General features: G+C 43.0%; 1 long non-coding RNA gene across 1 annotated transcript; it reads right to left on the reverse strand.

Moving 5' to 3' along the window:
- Positions 1 to 41: 41 nt before the first annotated feature.
- Positions 42 to 24,339, reverse strand: LOC149772731 (uncharacterized). Its single transcript, XR_016417607.1, has 2 exons — positions 24,092 to 24,339; positions 42 to 3,813 (listed from the first exon to the last, which is right to left on the reverse strand). It is a non-coding gene; the product is annotated as an uncharacterized LOC149772731 (long non-coding RNA).
- Between the last annotated feature and the right edge of the window lie 406 nt (positions 24,340 to 24,745).

The raw sequence follows: 24,745 nt of genomic DNA on the forward strand, positions 1-24,745 counted from the left end.
CAATAGAGCAATTAGATATGTTGAATTACTGAAGATGGAAATGAAACAGTAAAGTTCTTTATTCTTGTTTATGACATGAATGGCATATCAAGTGAGAGATGTAAAATAAAAGATGACATGAATGACATATCAAGTGAGAGATGTAAAATAAATGATGACATGAATGACATATCAAGTGAGAGATGTAAAGAAAACCATGATGACAGGCGGCAACAAGTAAATAAAATGATTATGTTTTCTTTTGTACTAATTTGCAATATTACGAATTCTACACTTTTTTGATGTATTAGCTAAAGCATTCATGTACACTAAATAAAACACCGCCATGGACTTAATACACTAGTAGATCTGATATCTTTAAAGATGTTACATTTGCTAAAAATAATAAACGGTATTCCATGTGTTTGGCGGTCCCTGTCTTTATTACGAATAATGTATTTTCTGTTTCTGTTTACATCTGACAGCAGATTGTGTCTTACGTCAGCCGATTTCATGAGGACTGTTTTATTTTTAGAATTCAGTGTAATCCAGGTCGATCGATTGATAGTTTCGTTTACACGGACATCTAAAATAGCTGTACATCAAAATGGAGACCTCCATTCGATAATTAATTCCCTTCATTCTTTCTGAAAATACACAGATAGCATTTCAGATGTGTCTTTTATATTTGTCACTAATATTTGTACTTCGGCGCAAAGCGAAATCGCTACAATAGTAATGTTTCTATTATTATTATTATTAGTAGTAGTAGTAGTTGTTGTTGTAGTAGTAGCAGTAGTTGTTGTTGTTATTATTGCTGGTGGTGGTGGTGGTGGTGTGGACTTGACGCCATTTTCAAGCACATGATAGGCTGTACGTGGTGGTCAGTTTATTTGGTGGAGGAAGAACCATCGATCTAAGGGTAGCTATTGGTAGTAGTAATGGTATTAGTAGCAGGTTTTATAGTTACTTTAGACAACTCTGGTGGCCTAGTGGTTAGAGCGTCGGTCTCAGAAGGGGTGGGTGGGTGGGGTCGTGGGTTCGAACCCCGGCCGAGTCATACCAAAGACTTACAAAAATGCTACTAACAGCTGCCTCGATTGGCGCTCAGCATTAAGGGGTTAGTGTTAAGACTGTTGAGCCTGGTGTCAGGATAATGTGACTGTGTGGGACATCATGCTACGTGTCTGAGGGTATGATACCCCAGTGCTAGACGTCACTATAAACTGCCACACTGCAGACATTTATTTTCTATTTTATTTCTATTATTTTCTTATGCTAAATAGTAAAGTTGCTTACTGACGTTGTTGAAAAAACGTCCCAAGGTCAAGATGATCTCATTGAACACTTCTACTTTCGAATCTAAGATTTTACAAAACCTCTTTCATTTTGGCACAAGTTTGTTTCTCTCGCTTTGCATTATTTCTTCTGTCTTTCTTTAATTTATCTTTCCTATCAGTGCGTCCTCAATGTTAGCTTGCACCAGTACTAACAGTCTTTGGACTGATTCTGAAACAACTATTGAACTATTCGTCTTTGTTTTCAAAGAGGCCATGGTTGTGCTCACGTGCAGTAATAAATTATACATTTCCCAGCATTGTCGACGCTGTGCCTTGACATGTGTCGCTGTTCAGAGACCTATCAAAGAATTATTGTCTGGCTATTTCCCAATCGATTAACCATCAATATGTTCTCATTGTCATAAAATGAAAGTAAATACCTGTTTATAAAATTCTCTAAAAATAGATAGAGCGTGAACATTTTATACGTTTAAATCATACAGTGAATATACATTTTAATCCCAGTATTATTATTGATTGAAACGGATTTACAAATCTTGAATGCTAGTAACACAAATTGCAGTGACAGCAAGAAGCACAAACTCCAGTGATACCAATTTTGGAAGATGACGGCTGAGCATGACAAAAATGCCCTACACTGGAATTTTAGTACCGAGTATGGGCGCCCGCACACAGGGATTTCGCATAGGTCAAGGGGGTCACGTGAGCCCCCACCCCATCCCCACCCCCGGAAATCATACCGCAAATAAAATTTCCCGCGTTTACGCACGGAAATACGCAACTAATTCTCCCGACCGTGACTGACTGACCATCCCAGCCCTGCAAAAATCATGCGGGCGCCCATGTATGCACCCTTATGTTTATTTCTCGTGCTAGCAAATAAAAGTTTGTTTATACTTAAGACGAGATGTTTTATGTGACCATAATCACGCATTATCCATTAAATACCACATCACGAATTCATTACTCTAACTAAAGTTGTCTGTTTATATGATACGCTTGGAACAATCATGTATGGGATATAGATTATGTGAGAACTGAAAAAGAAAACAGACTGACCAGTAACAAGTAAACTTGTGTATCATTTTCGTCCTGAGTAACTGACGAGAACAGGCATGCAATTATTTACCTGGATGGACTATCACGTACACACTAACATGTACACACTAACATGTACACACTATCACGTACACACTAACATGTACACACTAGATGATGTCACTTCTATTCTAAAATGTACTACCATTTATCGTGTACGTACAAACCACGAAAGCCTGTATATATTGAAAAACTTTAAGCTACTTATCGTATAAATTGCTCAGGGTACAGGAAGTCTGCAGTGATCTGTCTTTCACAAGAACATTAATGATTACTGTCAATTCTTCCGTGTTCCTTGTAATATAGGTTTCAAATGACAGTAGCAGATTTCCCAAAAGTTATTTTATTTTGGGATATGAGGCATTCCTGGTAGATCGATCGAGAGAGAGAGAACTGCTCCGGTGGCCTAGTGATTAGAGCGTCCGTCTCGGATGCGGGAGGTCGTGGGTTCGAGCCCCGGCTGAGTCATACCAAAGACACACAAATGGTACTCACAGCTGCCTCGCTTGGCGCTCAGCATTAAGAGGTTAGTGTTAGGACTGGTCCAAATCACACACACACACACGCGCGCGCGGGGGAGAGAGGGAGGGAGGGAGAGGGGGATGGTGCAGTTATAATATGCATTGTACAAATACTGTTTTCAAAAATACAGCTAGGAGTACCGGTTACTTCAGAAGTTGCATAATATATATAATGTTAGAAGTTAAGACGCTTTTCTCTCTCAACCAGGGGCCCTGAGTGGCTGAGTGGTCTAAAGCGCTCACCGTTACGGATCACTGTCGTCTCACCTCTGTCTGCGTGGGTTCAAGTCTCGGGCTCGGCCAATGTTGGTACGTGTGAAAGCTTGCCACTAGCTTATCGTGGGCCGGTTCTTTTTTTTTTCTAGGGGTTTTCCCGGGTTCTTCCTCAACCATTTATAGTGGCTATCTTTTGGTGAAAAATGGCGTTAAACAATACAACAACGACAACAATAACTCTCTCAATCACCTTCTTACTACGACATTATTTTGTGTAATTATATCAGAAAAGTCAATGAATTTTATTTGAGACACATACACATACAGCTAATACAGTATATGATAGAGTAACGTACTATATTTTTAATGTATACCGTGCACACAATGATAAACATTTTCGACCCAGATCTACCGATACGCCAGCAGATCAAAGCGATACGCCGGCAGATCAAAGCCAGTGTACACTATTCATATTTCCTATAATTTATCGTGTATGTGCACACAAATGCCAGCAGCATAAATCTGTATCTCTCATCACAGTATGCAAGATCTACACAAGTCATTCTTCTTATGATTTATCGTGTATACCGTGAATACAACCGTCAACAGCATAAACCCAGATCAACCGTCACATTATGCACTGGCAGATCAGTCTAAATTAATTGTTCTACATATGATTTCAGGAAAACAACATAAACCTGAGTAGTGAAGGGGGGCACTTTACGTACAATGGAAATTAGCATTACAGACCCCCTTGGGGCACTTTACGTACAATGGAAATTTAACATGGCGAAAAATCGTGGGGCACTTTACATACAAGGGGAATTAACATGGCGATAAATCGTGGGTCACTCTACGTACAAGGGGAATTAACATGGCGATAAATCGTGGGTCACTTTACGTACAAGGGGAATTTAACATGGGAATAGAGTTTGGGCTTGTTTAGGGACAAGGGGAATGGAACATGGGATTTTTTTCTTTTTTTTAAAAAAAAATTTTTTAAAAAAGGGGTAGGCAATTCAAAGACTATCTCTTTTCGAGAAATATGGCTGGCCCTGAAAAGGGCCTTTGGGTTTTTCTTCTTCTTTTAACTTCTTAACTTTTTCCACCATCCTCTTATTTTATCCATCATTCCTTTCTTCTTTTTCTTTTCTGTTTCTGGTATCCAGTCCGGGTGACCCATGGCTCGGAACTTGGCCTGTATTTTCATCCAGTTGTTATTCAGTTGGTCGAATTCTAATTTCTTCTTCTTATTCTGTTCTTCCTTTCTTTCTTTAGTCCACCTTTCCTTTATGTTCTCTACTTCTTGGGTCAGCACTCGTTTCATAAGTTCCTCGGTTTTTATAAGTTGGTCAACACCCCATTTCACAAAAGACCACTCACTCCAAACTAAGATATCTTGTAGGAAGCATCTTACTAATGTTGTATTATCTAGAGCTTCCTTCAAGCTACCTACTCTTACATAGGGAGGGTTAATTAATCCTCTTATTTTCTTCACTTCTTCTTGTAACATACCGTCAAGGAGATCCATAGCTAGTTTCAGACTCCTCACTTGTCTGGTCACAAAATCCCTTGTAACTGGATATTTCCATTCCTTTTCTACTCTTTCTACAACATATACTCCATCTACTATCCAGTAATAATAGTGTCTCAAGTTGTTGAACAGGTCAGATACAGCTACCATTTTCTTTCCGTTATTCCGTAGAATGGTGCGAACGACCAACACTGTGGGTCCTTATAGTGAAAGCGCGGACGTGAAGGAAAACATCCCCCTAAAACATAAAATTGATCTTACCTAGATCATGACCTAACAACGCGCGGACGTGAAGGAAAACATCCCCTACTTTTTTCATTTCATATAATAAAACCCTAACTATACTCTTCACATACGCTAAGAAACAGTAAAAAAACCCATAATCTACTATTCACACAAACGCACAATCACACAAACACATACCCTTCCACTATTAAAAAGAGTTAGTGTTTATATTCACACTACTCTACCTACACACATTGGCAAATCGATCGTTATTTCTTTTCTAGAGTATTGGGTAGCCCTGAAAAGGGCTGTTTTGTTTGGAACTTCATGGACACCTGGTTAATGGTGGCACCTTCCAGGCCTGGCGCCACATACACATCTTATCCCCCAGTTACTTTTTACCTTTTGGGGGGAGAGAGCAGAGGCAGGATATGTCGCTTCAGAATCCCAATTTTCGCTCTCTGGGATTTTGAAATTTCTTCTCTCCTTTTCCTCCTCCTCTTCTTTGTTTCTTCTTTCCTCTTTATATCTTCTTTCTTCTTCTTCTTTATATCTTCTCTCCTCCTCTCTTATCCTTCCCTCCTCGACAATGGCTTCCGCGGCCAGTTCATTTAATATGCGCCTGGCATATTCCAGATGCACATGAAGCTCCAACAGTTTCTCCAGTCTCGTGTTCATTTTTGGTGTTGATCAATCAACAAGGGTAGCTGGACTGCCGAACGAGTTTCAATTTATAGTGAAAGCGCGGACGTGAAGGAAAACATCCCCCTAATAACATAAAATTCATCTTACCTAGATCATGAACCAAAAAAAAAAAAACAACAACGCGCGGACCTAAAAGAAACACTCACTCACTTTTTATGCTACCCATCACTATTTTAAAATTTTTTATAAATCACTTCAATAGACTATCCACATACACAAAGCAATCCAATCTAACCCCAAATATACACCTCAAACAGCCCAAAAAAAACAAACATCATTTTAATCTACTATCCACACCAACCTATTTTTTTCACTTACAAACACATACCCTCACATTTTTTTTAAGAAAGAGTTAGTGTTTATTTTCACACTACTCTACCTACACACACTGGCAAATCGATCCTTATTTCTTTTCTAGAGTATTGGGTAGCCCTGAAAAGGGCTGTTTTTTGTTTTGCTATGGCATTCTTTTTTAGTTAGACTTTCTGGCGATAGGTCTGCTTCTTCGGAAAGAGAAGAAGAATTCTTTGGTGTCGATACGACAATCGACAAAGCCTCTGTCAGCTTCAGGTTGCTGCTGCTGTTGCTGTTGTTGCTGCTGTTGCTGCTGTCTCTGAAGTCTGTACTTCTCTGTCCATTCTTCTTTCTCCCTGTTCATTTCTTCTCTGAAGAGCTCTTCTATCAGGTCTTCAGTGATTTTTAACATTCTCACATTCTCTATTTCTTCTGGTTTCGGTATCAGACTGTGTCTGACCCTATGCAGATTCACGTAGGCTTCGTTGAGCTTAGCTAGTTTGGAGCACATCTTCTTAGGAGGATGAGTCGACAATGGATGGCTAGACTGGGAACAACCCGGTTCTTAAAGTTAAAGCGCGGACGTGAAGGAAAACATCCCCCACACGGTTTTCGAGCCGCAACGTTCATGAGAGGGATAGTAAGAAATGAAAGAGCATCAATCCAACATTCTTATAGCTAAACAAACTACAAAGGCATTTTTTTCTAAACACAACATTTTTTATTCAAAAATCACTTAACACTAAACAACAACATTTTTAACAATAATCCAACACTTTAACATCAAACAATTTTTTTCAAATCACAAACATTTTTCTCAATTCACACTCTACTTTAAACAGGGTTGACAACGTTGTGAATGAAATTGTGATTTCCACTGTTGGAAATCATTAGGGCATTGATGGACACTACGTTTCCTAGCTTGAGACAAAAGATAAGCATAATGGTCACAAAACCATCGATCTACTTTCACATCGTTTCTAGCAGAAGAACGAGGATCGAAATGAGTCACTAAATGTTCTAAGGAATAGCCCAGGCTGCGATGATGCAGAAAATACACACAGTATTGTCCACACACCAAGGAATCTGTGCCTTGTAATTTCACGTTATTGAATCGGGTGGTTTGAGCATTTCTTCTCATAAAGTCGATGATATCGTCTTCCAAAGGGGGCAATCCGTACGAATCGAAATATTCCACACATCCTTCTTGAGGAAAGTAAACGGCTACCCAGTGGGTTCCTGGGAGATGACTGTCGTCCGTGTTGATCACGTAAGCTTGATGGTCTTTAGGTTTGCGATGAGGGAGTTCATCTTTAGCACAGACGACAGGATTCCAAGAAGACGTATACGAACTGTGGTTCAAAAGGTAATAAAGTTCCCAGGTATCCATTGTTTTGTGTTTTTTTCTTCTTCACAGGTAATAATAAGTCGTCAATTCGATCCTGACTTTTTGCTTGAAAATGTCTGACGAATAAACGGTTATTCGTTCTGTTTCCTCACTCTGATTCAGGAGAGCTTCGATACGATGGATCTCTTGAGTGGTTAATGGTGGACAAGAATGTTCACGCAAGTCTTTATACCACTGGTGCAACACGTCTTTGTTCGAGATGAGACTCCAAGCATCGTCCAGATACTCGTCCAGTTTTTCTTCTTGACTCAACATCAGGCATTTATCGTGTTGAATTTGACTGGGATGATCGTTTTGACATCCATAGCAATTTTTCTTGATCAATTCCGTCATTTTGTCGACCAAGTGTTTGGCAAAACAGGAGACTAAATGGGCTTCTTGTTCTGGCCATCTCGACTTCATCATGATCACTTCTTCTTCTTTTTCCAGGGTCTCCTCACATTCCATGTCCAAAGTTTCTCCACTAGGTAAAGAGGGATAACAGTCTTCCATGGTTTCTAGTAATCTAGAATGACTTCTCTCAAACTGTTGATTTCTATGGTATTGTCGAATTCTGCATACAGGACGACGTTCACCGTCTCTGTTAGATTTGTAGTAAACTGAATTTCCACACGAATCTGGCCAGATTTTATAGGGTGGAAATGTCCCTCGTTGCTGCCTTGGTCTGGAGTGAAATCGAAAGCCCACAAAGCGTAGCCTCCTGCGTAATCCTCGTACGTAATGCCGTGACTGGTGTTGGTTCCTAACTGTCCCGTGGCTTCGTACAGGGACAAGTACGATCTCAAGTAATTCCCGTCACCAAATTTAGGCTCGAAAGGTCGGGTACACAAGGTCTTGCCATCGCGACTGACTTCGATCTTGGACACATTGTAATGCTTAAACTCAAAAGGATTTTCGTTGTGGACTCCGTTGAAGGCTGTATTCTTGACGATACCAACAATCAAACGCTTGGGTAACTGTCCTTGGAACAGATGATCTTCGATCATGGATTGCTGTCCAGCAGGAATGGTGAACGTTTTCACTTCTACGCGTCGTATGGGATACTTGGCAGTTGTTCTGCTTAACGTTTGACTGATATCGTTTCCCACTTTAGGTAACACTTCTACGCGACGCACGTAGAGCTTGGCTTCTTGGATAACAGTTTTGTATTCATTGGCATGGGTCATCAAATGGAAAGCGGCACTGCTACGATTCAGTCTCAGGCGGATATCCACACCGTTCAGCAAATACTTTTCTTGTAACCACATGTCCAAATGCAAACGATCCATCAGTTCTAAACTTCGCCCTTGCAGAATTTTAGTTCTACGTGTGTTAAACCCCACATTGTGAGGATTGTCATCTGCTGTCAGGGCTGTATCGCTAAACGTGCCTACACCTGCTGTGTCAGGTTTCCATACCATGCAAGCATCCAGATGAGTATTCTTGGCTTCTTTTCCGTACGTCAAGAGATTTTCCAAGTAGGCACGATATGGGTAAGTATCCATGCTGCTACTGACCAGTTTGTTATTCAAGTACAAGTCCACTTCGCTGAACAAGGAATGCATGAAATTGTTGACGGGCGCTACCCTATCATTGGCTCCAGGATTGGTGTTGTCAGTTTTGATCACTTTGACTTTCAAATACAGGTAACTGCTATTCAGATCGATGTAATCTTCGGGCTGTCCTTTGATTTCAAACTCGATGGGAGCGGAATCGGTCAATGAGGAGACCGGGTGAAATTCCACCCACTGGGATTCTTGCATCGTCATCATGGTGGGGGGCATGGCAAACATATCCAGTTCCGTCTTGGAACAAGCACAAGACTCTCGGTGCATCATTTTTTGTTCTTCCTCAATAATCGAAAACGTCTAAGTCTCGAACGGTTCTTCTTTTCTTGGCTTTTCTCGCTTGAAGTCTGGTGAAAGGGTGTTTTCTTCGTCGTCTCTTTCTGCCTTGTCCTTGCTGAATGCCTGACTCGGTAGCGTGCAGGGCATTTATAGGTGTGTCTCGTCGGCCTAAAATGTCTTTACCCGTTTGCAGCAAGACATTTTTGCCTGCCCTCATGAAGGCTTCTTTAGGGTTTTGTTTGTCGATGATGACATTTTGGAGAAATTCTTTGCCTTGTGTCAGTGCCGCATCTTTCAAGGCGTGCAATCCTCGTGTTACCATTGGTTTCAACACCGGGGCCACCGAACGAAAGGCCGATTTTAACATGTCTCCTAAACCGTGTCCTCGCTGTCGAGCCACCCCTTGGTACACTGGATACATGACTTACGAGTCGTGAGAGAACCGTTTTCGAAAATGGAGTTTCACCGTGACTTTTCCTTTGGTGAATGGAATATTTTGTCCCAAATCTCCTTTTATAGTAATGTTGACCGTGTCCAAATACGACTTGTTGACCGGCAAATAGTGAGGATGGACAAATTCGCGGTGAACGTGATAAGTGTTTCCACCTTCCTCGTCAGCGTTTGTGGCAGAATCCACTTTGAAAGGAATGACACGCAGTAACGGCACGGAGGTGTGTCCCACCACGTTGTATTCCACCACATCGGAGTACACAAAGATCAAATTCAGTCCTTGGTTCAGTTCTACCGGGAAACGAAAATACCTGGCAAAAGAGTCGTTGTCATGAATGACTGGTAATTCGGGGCTTTTTTTTTGTTCTCCTGTCTTCCTCAGCTCCACGTCACCGCCCAATATGTCAAACAATTCAGGACAAAATAAGAAAGACATGAATTTTTTGGACCCCTCAGAAAATTTCATCAGAAAGCGACGAGCTATTTTGTGGTATTCCAGGGTAACACTTTTTTGGACATTCCCCAAAGCTTTATGGAACACGCCATTAAACCTGGAGGCTATGGCGCTGACCAAATGATGACCACTGAAATAATAGCCTGGGAGAATGAACAAGTTGTAGGTGGTCGTTTTAGTTTTGTCATCATAGGTTTTATTGGTATATGTGCCAATCTTATCCAACTCCTCTTGCAATTGTTTGTCATGAACTTCCACCTTAAACCAATTTTGCTGGGCAGTGATATTGTGGACTTGGGTTGGGTGAATCATTTCCACTAAAGCCACTTCCCAATGGGCTTCGTGATCTAAGGGGATGGCTTGAGGTAATTTGGCCGTGTAACAGCACAACGTGTTGTTGGGAAACACCTCCATGGAACTGTCACTGGGTAAGGTTAAGTAAAATTGGTTTTGGTGACTCATAATTCCAGAGTTCTGTGGCTGTCCGAGGGGATATTACTGGATGTCAGAGGCGTGCCTCCGCCCAAAATGGGGTTCTGGTTGTGGTTGTTGGAGTGGTGACTGGCACTGGACACAACGTTCCCGTTCGAGGAGAATTTCAGGGAGGGATTAGGAAGCAGGTAACCGATGCAACTGCTCAATAAAATGGTCCACAATTGTTTGTCTCCTTGTTGCAAACTCAAATTGGCGATGGCTGCCCCGATGACACAATACACCACGAAGATTTGGCAGAAAAAGACGATTTGCGTTTTAGGCACACGTTCTCCACACCACACCCACAAGGGTTGTTTTTGTAAATCTTGCACAGAAGAACTAGGGGAAGAAGGACTGGTCGACGTAGCTGCGTCTGCTGCTGTGTGAAAGGGCATGATGGTCACTTCTTCTTTTTATAGTCGATGACTTGCGAAGCGTCGATCCAAGAATCGAAACTGGGTGGATATCCTTTCCAACGTACTTTCACTTCTTTGACACGTCGTTTGCCCACTTTACGGGTTCTGCGTTCGAGAATGCTTTCGATGTCGTACACGTCGTCTTCTTTTTTGGTGACACGTTGTAACTCGGGCAAATAAAACGTTCCTTTGAGTACTTCTCCGTTCATGTCTTCCAATTTATAGACGGCAGGATGACGGCCATGTACTCGTCCAGTGACGCGAAACAATTCGGTCGTCCAGTTAGGTAAGTAACCTTTGTCGAAAGTGCGTTTGGTTTTGCCAATGCGCACCCAATCTCCTACGGTCAACTCTCCACTTTTCTTGGGGACAGCCCTCGTCGGGGACGTACCGAACAGGCGCTCGAACACCAGCACTTCGTTGTCGGGAGTCACGTCTTGCGGGGCACGTCCGATGCTTCGATGGTAAGATTGGTTGTACGCTTGCACCAGGTGCGGTAAGATGTCGATGTACTTCAGAGTGTGGTGATGCGTAAAATATTTCCACATGCGTTCTTTCAAAGTGCGTTGAAAACGTTCCACGATGCTGGCTTTGGTTTCGGGATTCTCGGTGGTAAAAAAATGAATGTCACGTTTCTTTAATTCTTTTTGGAAAGCTTGGTTCAGAAATTCGGTGCCTTTGTCCGTTTGCCATCGAAGAGGGCGACGACCGCTTTGTTTCAACACCCGTTGCAGGGCTCGCACTAACTCGCTGCTGGATTTGGAAGTCAAAGGCACGACCCAGGCAAATTTGGAAAAGACGTCGATGACACAAAACAAATATTTGTAACCACGATTGTAGCTGGCCAAATGAGAGACATCGGCTAAATCGGCTTGCCATTGATGATCGATGCCTTCCACTCGTGTGCGACTTCTGGCAAACTTGCGTCGAATGGGTTTGTGTAAAGTGTAGGTAGCTTGTTCTTGTAACCATCGTTGCACTTGAGGTAAACGGAGACTTTTCAGTCGAGTTTTGGCAGCGTAACCTGCAGGATGCGAGGGATCGTAGTAAATGCTGGCTAAGACTTTTTCCATTTTTTTATTTTTTTGTGTGTTGGTGTGTTAATAAGTCACCCACTCTTCGGTGATGCTACTTTGGGTGGGTCGAAAGGGTGGTTTGGAAACGGATTTACGTGTCCGATGGGCTACGGGAGTAGAAGTCGAAGGTAGTGGTGGTGGAGGTGGAGGTGGCAATGGAATGGCTTTGGTTTTCTTTTCTTTTTTCGCTTCTGGTTTCCCTTCTTTCTTTTTCACTTCTGTCGAAGGAGGCGTGGACATCATCTTTTTAACCCAAGCTTTCATTTCTTCTCGTTGGGGTGTGGGGGACGGGGTCAACAAGGATGCTGCAATCTTACTCGAAATGGGAGCTGCTGACGGTGTTTGAAACACTTCGCGCGTCTCTTCTTCCTCAGGTCTTTGTGGGGTAGCATCTCTGGTGACGATTGGGGATGACAGTAGTGGTGGTGGTAATGATGATGATGGTGCTGGACTTTTCATCAAGGTCTTAAAATCTTTCAGAGTGGGTAAAGCTGTTTCGTCTAAAGCTTTCTGGTGAAAGAGTTGCAGTCTTTGCAAGAGTTGACCGTACTTTTGCGATTTTTCTGTTTCGGACAAATCTTGACGATCCATCAAGGACTGCAATTCGTGTTGTAACTGGGACATCTCGCTCAAATTGGGATTGGGAGGTAAATGCGGGGTGCGTTGTTCTTGCCACCGATGGTATTCCATCCATCGTTTGTAAGGCACTAAAGCTAGTTTTCGTCCTTCCATGGGGTTGTCAGGGGTGAATTCTGAGATCTTGGGACTTCCGAAGGCCTTTTTATCTTGCTCCCACCAGTCCTCCCAACATGGTTCCCAAGACTCCTTTCAGTATGGGGCCTAACAAGAGAGGTAAAATGCCTCCACGTTGGACCAACATCTTCTTTTTTTGACGAATGGGAATTTTCTTTTGAACCATTTTCCGAAGAACGTGACGATGTTTGCCTAAGCATTGTTTCTGGTGTTTGGACAAAGGGACCGTGCCTTTCAAAACGTTCAAACAACATTCGCACACGGTATCGATGACCTCTTTGGAGGCCGTTTGAATGAGTTTTTTTCGTAGGGGTGGAGAAGCTTTGGACAGGACAGATAACAGGTCCCCATGTTTGGCTAAACGTGGTGGTAGTCCTTTCCTTTTCTTTCCTTGGGGTTTTCTGGAGGGTGACATCTTTGAGTCTTTAGGAGCACCTAAAAACACTGATACCCTACTCGGTCACAGGCCTTTTTTATACTGGAACGCGTCGCCACTGATTGTCTTTACGTTTTATCAGTTTGAGGACAGGCATGACACGTCGTGCAGGGGTACGTAACGGACTAAATCGAGCCAGTTCTTGCTTGGACAAATCCAGTAAACTTTGTAACATGCCCGATCTTTCATGGACTTTGATTTTGGGAGAAGGTACTTTGTGAGCAGCAGCCACTGCCGCTAAATTGGAAGGTCCTGCCACTGGGGAAGTTCTTTTGGGGGTCATCAACGGAGAAGTTCTTGGTGTAATCAACGTCTCCAAGTACTCTTCAGTTCCTGGTGACATCAACGGAGAAGTGGATAAACGTGAGGCTGTCGGAGACACAGTCACCGCTGTGGCAGGTCGTGGTTTGCGAGTGTAAGGCTGCGTCCTGGCCGCAGTGCCTCTCTTGCGACTAGTTTTCTTCTGTGGACTTTTCTTTTTCTGAGGACTTTTTCTCTGTTTCTTTTTCTGGGGGCTTCTTTTCTTTTTTCGGGGTGGTGTCTGGTAAGAGGAGGGTCCCGCCACTGGAGAAGTTCTTCTCTTTGGGGACCTGGTCTTTTTCTTCTTGGGGCTTCGTTGAACTTTTGTCTTAGGGATAACTTTGGGGGCATTAGGATCCCATCTTAAGAGTGAGCGAATGATGACCCCTCCTAGAGTACCGCTCCCTCCAGGTTTCAAAATGATTTGTTTTTTGGTTTGAGTGTCGATGCGGGGATCGGCCAGTTGGACCAAAGCGACTTTGTTTCGATCGAAAAAACGTTGGGTTTGATGAGGAATCTGAATGATTCCTTGGAGTATTTGACGTGCTGTCACCGTGAACCATCGTAAGACTTCTTTGAGACTAGCTTCTAAGACACGAGCTCGTGTTTGTGGATCTTTTTCTCGACTGATGCCATACAAGGCACGAATCAATTTGACGGGAAGATGCGACTGAAGGGACGTCATGTTCACACTGTGTGAGACAGACGAAAAAGGGTCTGAGGTTTTTATAGATTTTTTTCATGGGGAGTGAAATGAAGTCGAGGACGGAGACGTGTACAGGACAGGCCCTCCGTCTTGGCACCAGTGGTGAAACAAGTGGGTACGAAATCGCAAATCCTCGGGAGTGGTAGGTTTCAAATCGACGAGTAAATAGGCGTGTGGAGTTTGAGTGGCATCGTCGTACGCCTGAGTCAGCCAAGGCGTTCCTAACTGTTTGGCTAAGACTTGCACTTGCGATTTATCTCGAGGGCTTTTAAACAAGACCACGTAATGCGCATTGAGACTGATGGTGCGATGGGCTTTACTTTGTTGAAACAAATTTTGGGTGATGTAAACGACACTGGCATTACGGTGATGCCCTTTGCGCGTGAACCACAATTTAATTTCTTCTTCGTCTTCTCCTAACATGTCGTCGAAAATGACCAAATGGGTTTGACGGGAGTCAGAGACGATGCCGTCGTCTTCTTTAGGAATGCCTTCCACAAACACGATGGAATCGCCTTGACTTTCTCGCAAGAGGCTGTACGCCGATTGCCACTCTTTGTAACACCACACGATCCGTTGAGGGGGCCGATCGATCAAATGATGTTTATGTTCGATCAAACGTTTGACGAATTCGGTTTTGCCTGAACCGCTAGGTCCAGCAATGAGCATGTTAAAGGGATGGCGAAGATACAAAGCCTCCCAACTGGCACGATCTAAGTTTTCGTCGATGACTTTGACAGTAGAGGAAGAGGGAGCAGAGACAGCAGAGGTAGCCATGGTGTGAGAAATGTCACTTGTGACACGAAAAACAAACAAGACAAGAGTTTATATACTTTTTTCAGAACACGTTTATTGAATGTTTTTTTTCAAACATGAATACGAAAGACAAAAATACATAAAAGCCAAAGGCTTAAGTACAAGAATAAAAGGCACATGATAACGATGAATGTGGAATAAACACAAGTGTCTGTACAACAACCACATGTTTTGGGTAATGTTCTAACCAGTTCTATAGTAGGGGGTAAGGTCACACAAGTGTCCTCCCGAAAGGGTCTTTCAGGCCTGTCCACGACAGTCCTGTCCTGGGTGACGGGTTCTTCTGGCACCGTCACTAACACGGGATGAAAAGTAACTTTTTTCCTTGAACAACTCTCGTGCATACTGGGCCACTTCTTGGGTCCAAGCCTCAAAACCCCATTCTTTCCAGGCACGGACATCTGTCCAATGGGGATGTAAGTCACAAGCTACACACACATCGTCATACACGTCTTGGGTAGCTAAAAGTTGACGAATCTTTTTTTCCTGTTGAGGTCGAGAAGTATCCAGATGAAATCGCAAGGCTTTGAGCAAAAGGAGTTTTTCGTGACCATTTAAGGCCATGAAGGTGGTAAGTACTGATCGTAAAGAGTCCACAAAGAATCGGCTGGTAAACGAAATCCCAGAAAACAAGTCACTAAAACACACACCACTTGTCGTCCCAAATTGAATGGATACAGTTGTTGTAATAATCGATGGTAATGATCCACAGTTTGAATATGGTCATTGAGTTCCTTCCACGGAATCTGTTGGATGACATACGACATAAGTCGTGGCATAGCAGCCTGTTTTTATAGTCTCTTTGTTTCGAAAAGAATACACGTACTTTCTAGCCAGTGATCTTCGTTCTCCAGTGAATGTAAATCTTGCATACTGTAACCGAAACGTCAGAGTTCGATTAGAAGTTTCCTCTTCCGCTAAGTAGATTCCACGTAAAATATGTTGGTAATCCTTTACCTCGTCTTCCTCAATGGGTTGCTCTAGGTGAATCTCGAAGTAACCAAAATGATCAACACGTGAATCATCGGGGGCCTGGAAGTATTGAACAAGGTCTGACCACTGAAACAATTTCTGACGAATCAGTTCTCTTATACCATTCAGGTACCAGTGGTTAAAAATCTGGTGACGTAACGGATGCAATTGTTCTTTACGTTTCACTTGTATTTTCACCAGCACTCGGTAAATGCGTTCTCTCAACTCCACAGGCAAGCCCAAAATGTACTCTTGTAAAGTATCCATAAGTATATACACTGTTTTTGGAATCGTTGGGTGGTAGCCAATAGCCTCGTTTAACTTTGTGCCTAATGTAATATCCACTCATAATCAGTCTTCTTGTACTTTGGAACAGAGCATAATTTAAAAACGGATGAATCACTTTGAGTTTACGTTTCACTTGTATTTTGACCAGCTCTCGGTAAATGCGTTCTCTCAACTCCACAGGCAAAGCACGAATGTTCTCTTGTAAAGTATCCATGAATAGGTCATACTAAATCCTCTTTGGTCTGACACAAGAAATGTACTCTTTGCACAAACATGGTTTCACTTCAGTGTCGAATTTAAATCGTTGAGTCACTAATCTACACATTACAATTCGTTCAGAAGTTTCCTCTTTCACCAAGTTGACATTGTGTGAAAGATGTTGGTAATTCGTTAACTCTTCCTCTGGAATTCGATGCAGTACGTTTACAATGATGTAACTACAATCGTCCATACCAAACCAATCCTTTTTAAAACTAGAGGATCGTTGATCAATGTCTGTCCAATGGAACACTTTCAATTGAATCAGTCCTTGTATAGCCTTCAGGTACCAGTGGTTCAATCACCGGTGACGTATCGGATGCAATTGTTCTTTACGTTTTACTTGTATTTTGACCAGTTCTCGATAAATGCGTTCTCTCAACTCCACAGGCAAAGCACGAATGTTCTCTTGTAAAGTATCCATGAACAGATTATTATGGTAAAAAGTTACTTCAATGTCTCGGTCCCACTAAAGGTAAGTAATGACAATTCGGTGACCATCGAGCATGTTCTACGTAGGCCGAATCTTGCGGTTCCCAGTTGTGAAGTGACACACCGCAACTGAAGCACTTGACTTTATCTCCTTCGCCCAAGTAGAAAAATCCGGCTCTGGCTAATTCTTCGGGGGTCGGTCCTCCCAGATACTTTGGCCATTTTCCTTTGAACGATTGAAGACGATTTTCAAAGTCGCAGTATTCCGACAAACGCACAGGAAACGAATATTCGTTTTTCACAGGTTCGTTTCGATGAGGGTTGGGTGACAGGAACAGGAGTTTGCTCAGGGCTGGATGACATCCGTAGGGGGGTACACGTGAAGGTCGACATTCCCCTTTAAACCCGGTAAAATGTCTAAGAGGACGAGCAGCATCGCTTTCGCATCCCACAGGTTTGACACGCACAGCATCACTTTCCATGATAGGGGTAGGGGCACTAAAGTTCCCATGATGCTTTACGGCATCGCTCAGGTCACAAGGTACAGCATCGGTCCCATCGCAAGGCTCACAATCGCACTCGTCTGCAAACTCCGTTACGCAATTACAATGGTAACCACATGGACAATCGCAGTTTCCTTCCGGACATTTTCCGTCGCAATGCCTGGGTCTTATCCATCCAATATTAGTCACACTAGAGGAAGATACAACCTTTTTACAATCCCCAAACTGGAACGATGTCTCTTTCAAAGTATTCATCTTGTTTGCTCGGTCTTGGTAGTCACAATGAACTATCGATCTCGTCTAGGGTTCCTTTTTATATACAGACCAATACCGACGTGACCGTACGGTAACGTAAAGTGATTGGGAAGTCGCACTCGCTTCTGGTACACGATTTGATAGACTTTTTCCAGGGGTCGACTGACGATGTGGTGAGTGGGTAAACGTACAATCTTGTTCGGTTGATAGGTGGTCACTTTAAAGTTTCCATCCTCTCCCGATTGCAAGGCTTCTTTCAATACCCCAAAGTTGACCACACGACTGGTACGATAATTCAGAGTCAGTCCTTTCACTTTGCACGTCGTGTGCACTTCTCCTTGTTTGTCACGGTATTCGTAGCCGTAATTTTTGGGACCGCCACTGACGAAACTTAGAATCTTGTCGTCGGGATGCTCGTCTGTCCAGGCTCCTAAACGGTCTCCTTCGATGATAGGGTGATGTTGAATCGGGTGATGGATGTAAATGCAACTGTCCGTGTCAAAGTACAGGACGCGTTCTTCTAACAGTTCTAAAGCTTCTTACAATTTTAAGCGAGCATGGGCTGTCACATAAGCCGCAATGATGACATTTCCAAAAGGGTCGTCTTGTACAAAGTCCAGATCTTCTTCGTAATTGACCAAGATCAAATTCTCTCGAACGACGTCCACGTGTTTCATGTATTTGGTTTTGTCGTGAATCATCTGGAAGTAGCGGGAAGGTTCTGTCAAATATTCCGTCTTCGGTAAACACGGTCGTTGTGCCATTTTACCCCACAAGCAATTTAACATCACTTTGGCAAACGATCGCCTGCCTTCGTTTTTCTCGATGTGGTCTAAAGTGATGCCTTCTTGTTCGTAGTATTTATCTTTGAATTGTATTTGGTCCTCGGGAGTGTGACACCAGGAAGGATAGCCGCTGGCTTCTTGCTTCAGTTTCAAAAAGGCATCCACGTAGTCGGCGAAAATGCCTTTCTGCGTGGGGTCACCCTTGTGGTATTGTTGTGTCTTGGGAAAGTGGCACATTTCGTACACTTCTAACAGTTGGTATCCCATGTCCATAGCTTTGAACAATTCTACGCTGACCCAGGTTCCCGTCAAGGCCCGTTCTTCCTGGCTGTGATGGCAAGGTTGGTCTTGGTTGCACGTTTCGGCACAAGTACGGCACAAGGGAAACATCAGTTTGCCTTGACAATGGTGAGGTAAGACGGGATGGTATAGGTTCGTGGGAGGCAAAACTTTACACTTGATCAAGCCTTCGTATTGTCGAATGTTTTTCAGGTCGATGTGTTCCGTCAGCAATTGCGGGTGCCCTACGGGAAAGCGACAATATTTGCACACGTAGGGATACAGCGAACACACGTCCAAGTATTTGATTTCTTCTCCTTTCTCTTCGTCGGCTTGGTACAGCAAACAGGTGGCATTGGTCCTTCCTCCGTACAAACTATCCCTCGGGTTCAGCGGGTCCATGAACTGGTAACTTTCCACGAGGCGTTTAAACTCGGGATCGGTTTTCATACGGTGATCGTACTCGTGTTCCCACATTTCCACCACTTGGTATCCTTGCTGTTCTAACTTTAGGCGCCGCTGACAAGTGTCCTGGTACAAGTCTTCCATGGTCCGTTGCAAAAACTGATTTTTAGTGCCACGGTCAGGGTAACAGACGGGACATCCGTGAAATAAGCAACCGTTAAACTCGTACACGATCTTGGGCTTTTCTAAGTCCCAGCCATCGACCGAATACGTTCCGATGGTCTTTTCGCCCCCTCCGTTGCGGGCATGCTGAATCCACTTGTCTTCCTTGTCGCACAAGTAATGTAACCAACGTAGGGCTTTGACCGAGTATTGACGTTTGACAAAGTGGGTCGTTTGAGGACTGATGACAGCCACGGTGTTTTCAGGCATGAATCGTTGTCGATACACTAAGGAACACGCTTTGGCAATGGTGCAAGCTTCTTTCAAAGGATCGACCCCTCCGTGTTCCATGAACAGTTCTCGAAATTTTCCACAGCAACGTCGTAAAATGTCCACGTCGGAACGACAATACTTTAACATTTCTTCCTGAAAGTCGAAAGGGTCCGAGGCGTGAGCCTGGTACCAAGCGTAGAAAGCTTCTCGTTGTTCGGTACGCATGTTGTCGGGGTCGTAATAGTGAGCCTCGGGTAAATGGGGTAGAACGGCGTGTTGATTGGCTTCCGTATTGAAAAAGTGTGGAAAGTACCCTTTAGCCATTTCTGTCATTCCAAACGTTTTAGGCATTCGACTCAAAGGCATGGCCAAATAGCTCATCGAATCTTTAAACTGTACTTGTCCCACTTGCATGAAAATGATTTTGGCTCCGTTCAAAGTCACTTTAGGACGCTCGGTGCCTTGTTCCGTATAGTACCTCAAAAGAAACTGTCCATCGTATCCGGAGAAATTGTGAGCCATCACCGTGGCATGACGATGACAATCTCCGTAACGTTCGATGTCCTCTTGGCTCCACGTCTTGTCGACGGGGTCTAAGACCCATTGGGCAAAATCGGCTAACGTGTTTGGTCCCCGAAAGATTTTTTCACGCCCTCCGGGTATCTTGCTGCAGTGATGGCAATGAATGAAGATAGGTTCTTGAATGCACTTCTCGCACGCTCGATGAGCCACGCAGAAATTAGGAATGTGAATGCCGGTTTCTTGCATGCATTCGAAATCGAAAAAGATGAAATTGCCTTTCTTCTTGTGACCGTCCTCTTTCTCTGGTGGGGGTTGGTATTTTTGCACGTAACATTGGTGTTCCAAGTCCACGATGTGGTGACAAATGTGACATTTTTTCTTTCCTGAACATACGTGTGCCTTGGTATTACTGGTACGTATGACTTGTTCACACGTAGAGCACAATCTCAGCAGTTGACAAGCGCATTTCTTCTGTGAACCTTGCGTTTTCAGATGTTCTTGGTAACAGGTAGGGCTGACAAACGTGCGCAGACAAGTTGAACAAGGCACTGGTTCTTCGCTCAGACAGGGTGAAGAGGCCAAACATCCTGTGCATTTCGATCCACAATGCTTGTGTTGCTCTCGATTGTTATACCCATGGTCACATTTCTCACAGTAATAACTGTATTTCAGGAATCCGGTGATACTGGTAATGGTATCGAAATGTTCATCGTGATAATAGACATGAATGTATTTTCCGTCCTTAAAGTCTTGGCCTCGAAACAACAGAGGTCCGCGCACTTCTTGAGGGTGCACTTTCAAGTTGTAGCGTGGAGCTAGGGCATCTTGCAATTTTTGCATCTCAGGAATGCCACAGGGTGTGTCTTTGGACAGGCCAGCTTGTTGCAACAGGAGTTCTGCTTCGTTTCGTTGTTTGGCTCGATCGGATCGTTGAATAGTGTTCCAGGTTCTTTTCCATTCTACCGTGTCGTTCTTGTCGGCATAGGTTCGTCCCACCACGATGGCACGGGCTAAACACATCTGGTCATGAGAGTTGTTAATTCGGACGAGACTCTTTTTGGTGTTGCGAAGGTCGTCCACCAATAACATCTTTTTGCGTCCAGTTCCTTGAGGAGGAGAGACGTGGGTCATGTCCAATGTGGCTTTTCCATCGGTGATGTCAAACTGGTCATTAGATTGTTGCACGTGTTGAATCTTGTCCATGACTTTGGAAGCGTTCAATTCTGCAGGGGTGCTAAACTCGATCCAAACAGGGGATTTCAAACCGTCGTGTTGTATGGAAAGTCTCAAGCGATCGTCTTCTTTGGGTTGACATTGCTGCTTGAGTGCAGTGAGCAAAGAATCCCACACCTCGGTGATGAACACTTCTGCTTTCTCTAACGGCACTTCAGCCTTGAAATCTTTAAACTTCACTGTGTATTTGTAAGCCGTGGTTCTAAATTTTCTAGAGGAGCGCTTTTCCGTCTCTCGAATGGAATAGTACTTTTCAGGGTTGACTAAGGGTGGTGAACTTGGTTTAGAGGGTTCGGATTCTGGTTCACTCATGTCCTCTTCAAAATCACTGGCATGAATTTGTGCCAAGATTTCAGCCCTGGTACGAGGCGATAGATCACGTTTCTGCCTCTTACTTTCTTCTTCTTCTTTCTTCTCGAATGAATTAGATCGTTTCATCTTGAAAGCAAAAAGTCAAATGACTCAAGTTCAAACACCATAAACTACTTTATAGTCATAGCAGACCAGCGTATATAAAAGGGTGTGTGTCTTGTCCTTTCACTATTCATTTCACTCTCAAGCCGAGCACAACGATGGAAGAGACTAACCAGATGGAACGTTTCGTCAGAGCTTTGCGAGGGGTCATTAGAAAATTCTCTTCAGACCAGCCTACGGACTACTCTCCTTCCTTTCGAGATAAAAGTCAAGATACTTGCTATATCTGTCAGAAGAAAGGGCATTGGTCTTCAGAGTGTCCAGACCGTCAAAAAAGAAAAAAAACAGGGGATAAAAAAGACAAAAGTCAAGATACCTGTTATTATTGTCAAGAAAAAGGACATTGGTCTCCAGATTGCCCAAAAAAGAAACAAGAGGAGTCAGAAGAAAAGAGGAATTCTTCAGAAGAAGAGAGGGTTTCTTCTGAGGAAGAAAGAAGACAGGTGAAGAAAAAGAAACAGGAGAAAAAAAGAAGAAGGGAAGAAAGCGAGGAGGAAGAAGAAGAGGAAAAGAGTGTGATGGTGAAGAAATTCAAAAAACAGAGAGACTAAACAAGGAGAAAGAAGAAGTCAATGAACTTTTTATTAAAGTGTTGTGTTGTGAATTGTGAATTGGATTGTAAAAAACGGATAAAAGAATAAATGAATGATATAAGGTAAGAGTCTTTTAGTTATGATTTTAAAATAAGAACGTACACTCACGCACTCATACACAGACACGTACTATAAGGGTAAAATGGGTGGGGTTTTTTTGAGTTATTGGCAAATTGAAATTGTATTTCTTTTCGAGAAATGTGGGTGGCCCTGAAAAGGGCCTTTTTCTCTTTATGGTGAAGGGGTGAGTTTAACCAATCAACTTTAACTGCCTTATGCCTTTGCCACGGCCAAGGCCTACTTCTGAACTGCGTAATGCTGATGATGATTGGGTTGAAATCACTAAGGGTGGTACGGTAGGCTTAGTCACAGGGTTGACGTGTTTAGCTCGGGAAGGTCGTATTCTCTTCGGTCGTGATAATGAAGTCTGATACATTTGTTTCAGACTTCTTAACTCCGCTAAAATGTCCAACAGTACCGTGACCGTTTCATTTTCACCCTCTTGTTTCTTTGCTGCTACTACTTCTTCTTGCTGTTGCTGCTGTTGTTTTTTTCTTACCTCTTCTTCTTGCTGCTGTTGCTGTAGGAGAAAAACTTGTTCGGCTTCCTTTTGTCGTTGTATAAATTTCTCCAATTCTTCTTTCTGTCTCTGTCTAAAATTCTCCACTTGCGGTAATGAAGAAGGTAACGAAGGTTCCGGAACAAATTCTTGCGAGGAGAGAAAATCCACAAAATCCCAATTCACCTCTTCTGAAAGTAAGTCCGGGTTCCCTTGGGCAGTCTCTCCTGCTGGTGCACCCCAATGGATCGTTTTCTGAGTTTCCGTCATGTTGAATCACTGTCGCATAGATTGACTGCACACAAGCGCTAGCGAATCTATATAGACTACGTGACGTCACAGACTGCACTCTTACGATTGGATGCGGGCTGACTGAATTCTGTAACGCGTGTTCGGATTGGTGAATGAACTCAATCCGTTTCAATCCTTCCTGTCCCTATAAATAAGCGCCGTTCACTGCATTGATTCACCTATTCTCGGAGCCTCAACATGTGGACCGACGTTGAATCTTCAACCCTTGTGTCAACAATGATGTTCAGGACGGACATGCTCATGTATGTCCGATCCAAGTGGACCGTTGTCCACAGGACCAACAGCAGCCTGTGGATAAGAAGAGTCTATATAGAGAGACAAGGTTGCCTCAAGAGGACTCTGATGTATGGCCCTGCTGTAAGACGAAGTTTGAGGAAAAGAAGATGTCGCAAATGCCCTCTATGTTAAGGGCATATTAACATAAACCAAAGGCTCTTTTCAGGGCCAGCCATATTTCTCGAAAAGAGATAGTCTTTGAATTGCCTACCCCTTTTTTAAAAAATTTTAAAAAAAAAAAAAAAAAAAATCCCATGTTCCATTCCCCTTGTCCCTAAACAAGCCCAAACTCTATTCCCATGTTAAATTCCCCTTGTACGTAAAGTGACCCACGATTTATCGCCATGTTAATTCCCCTTGTACGTAGAGTGACCCACGATTTATCGCCATGTTAATTCCCCTTGTACGTAAAGTGCCCCACGATTTTTCGCCATGTTAAATTTCCATTGTACGTAAAGTGCCCCAAGGGGGTCTGTAATGCTAATTTCCATTGTACGTAAAGTGCCCCCCTTCACTACTAACCTGCTCTGCCAGATCTGGGTAGACCCTATTCGCAGTTGGTGCGTAGTAAAATCAAGGATAAATATATACTACACATAAAAGGGCGACTTAATAAAGTTCTTCAAGCTCACCTACAAGTTGTGAAGATATTATTGCACAAATTGTGACTCATTGTTAAGTCTATTGTAAATGATAGAGCAAATACCCAAGAATGAAAATTATCGCATCTGATGATAAAGGGGATAAAAAAGTTGTACGAAGTATAAAGTTGGAAAATAATCAATGATGTATAAAATATAGTTAGACTGTTACAACTGTACCCTGGATTTACAATTGGAATCGTTCCTTAAGGAAAACGATAATTTGTTATGAATTCGAATAAAGATGTTTTAAAATGGTGATCAAATATAATGTGCAAATTAGTTCTAAAATGATGATAGCATCGCTGATAAATTAATTGTACGAGAGAAGGCATAAAAACCTTAATCTGTGATATGAATATGGGTGCAAATGCATCATATTTTTTTTTACCCTATTACATTTGTGCATGTGTTTTTATATCCTGCATTTCGATTCACATGCATATATTTTCACATATTTCTGAATTTAAAATATAAACGATGTGATAATTATTGTGCGAAATAACGTGAAAGCGTATACACGTACTCCGAGAAC

Source organism: Sinohyriopsis cumingii, unplaced genomic scaffold (genome assembly GCF_028554795.1).
Source record: "Sinohyriopsis cumingii isolate HCF-2022 unplaced genomic scaffold, ASM2855479v2 utg001196l, whole genome shotgun sequence".
Lineage (NCBI taxonomy): Eukaryota > Metazoa > Mollusca > Bivalvia > Unionida > Unionidae > Sinohyriopsis > Sinohyriopsis cumingii.